Source organism: Hylobates moloch, unplaced genomic scaffold (genome assembly GCF_009828535.3).
Source record: "Hylobates moloch isolate HMO894 unplaced genomic scaffold, HMol_V3 SCAFFOLD_16, whole genome shotgun sequence".
In the NCBI taxonomy this organism is placed as follows: Eukaryota; Metazoa; Chordata; class Mammalia; order Primates; family Hylobatidae; genus Hylobates; species Hylobates moloch.
Window position 1 is genome coordinate 56,737,387 of NW_026652291.1, and position 1,942 is coordinate 56,739,328.

The following is a 1,942-nucleotide window of genomic DNA, read 5'->3' on the forward strand; positions in this document are numbered from 1 at the left end:
GTCCCCAGAAGAGCTTTTTTTTTTGGCGGAGTCTCTTTCTGCCTCCCAGGCTGGAATGCAGTGGCGTGATCTCCACTCACCGCAACCTCTACCTCCTGGACTCAAGCAATTCTCCCACCTCAGATTCTTGAGTAGCTGGGACTATAGGTGCACACCACCAGGCCTGGCTAATTTTGTATTTTTTGTAGTGATGGGTTTCCTCATGTTGTCCAAGTTGGTCTCCAACTCCTGGGCTCAAGAAATCCGCCCGCCTCAGTCTCCCAGAATGCTGGGAGTACAGACACAAGACACTGCAGCCAGCCAAATACTAGCTCTTATTCATTCTAGCTATCATTTTCTACTGATTAACCATACCGTTTTCCCCCATTACCCCACTGTCTTTCCCAGAATATGGTAACCATGCTTCTAAACTCTATCTCCATGAGTTCAATCATTTTAATTTTCAACCTCACAAATACATGAGAACATGCAAAGTTTGTCTTTGTGTGCCTGGCTTATTTCACTTAACATATGACTTCCGGATCCATGCATATTTCTACAAATGACAGGATCTCATTCCTTATTATAGCTGAATAGTAGTTCATTGTGTCTATGTACCATATTTTCTTTATCGTTCATCTGTTGATGTACACTAAGGTTGATTCCAAATATTGGCTATTGTGTAGAGTGCTGCAGTAAACATAGGAGTGCAGATATCTCTTAGATATATGATTTCCTTTCTTTTGCATAATATACTGAGAAGTGGGATTGCTGGATCAATGGCAGCTATATTATTAGTTTATTGAGGAAACTTTTCTTCATAGTGGTTGTAATAATTACATTCTCACCAACAGTGTACAAGGGCTTTCATTTCTCCACATCCTAGCCAGTATTTGTTATTGCCTGTCTTTTGGATATAAGCCATTTTAACTGGGGGTGAAATGATATGTCATTGAAGTTTTGATTTGCTTTTCTCTGATGATCAACAATGTTGAGCACCTTTTCATATATCTGTTTGACATTTGTATGTATTCTTTTTTTTTTTTATTATACTTTAGGTTTCAGGGTACATGTGCACAATGTGCAGGTTTGTTACATACGTATCCATGTGCCATGTTGTTTTGCTGCACCCATTAACTCGTCATTTAGCACTAGGTATATCTCCTAATGCTGTCCCTCCCCCCTTCCCCCACCCCACAACAGTCCCCGGACTGTGATATTCCCCTTCCTGTGTCCATGAGTTCTCATTGTTCAATTCCCACCTATGAGTGAGAACATGCAGTGTTTGGTTTTTTGTCCTTGGAATAGTTTCCTGAGAATGATGGTTTCCAGTTTCATCCATGTCCCTACAAAGGACATGAACTCATCCTTTTTTATGGCTGCATAGTATTCCATGGTGTATATGTGCCACATTTTCTTAATCCAGTCTATCGTTGTTGGACATTTCGGTTGATTCCAACTCTTTGCTATTGTGAATAGTGCCGCAGTAAACATACGTGTGCATGTGTCTTTATAGCAGCATGCTTTATAGTCCTTTGGGTGTATACCCAGTAATGGGATGGCTGGGTCAAATGGTATTTCTAGTTCTAGATCCCTGAGGAATTGCCACACTGACTTCCACAATGGTTGAACTAGTTTACAGTCCCACCAACAGTGTAAAAGTGTTCCTATTTCTCCAAATCCTCTCCAGCACCTGTTGTTTCCTGACTTTTTAATGATTGCCATTCTAACTGGTGTGAGATGGTATCTCACTGTGGTTTTGATTTGCATTTCTCTGATGGCCAGTGATGGTGAGCATTTTTTCATGTGTTTTTTGGCTGCATAAATGTCTTCTTTTGAGAAGTGTCTGTTCATGTCCTTTGCCCACTTTTTGATGGGGTTGTTTGTTTTTTTCTTGTAAATTTGTTTGAGTTCATTGTAGATTCTGGATATTAGCCCTTTGTCAGATGAGTAGGTTGCAAAA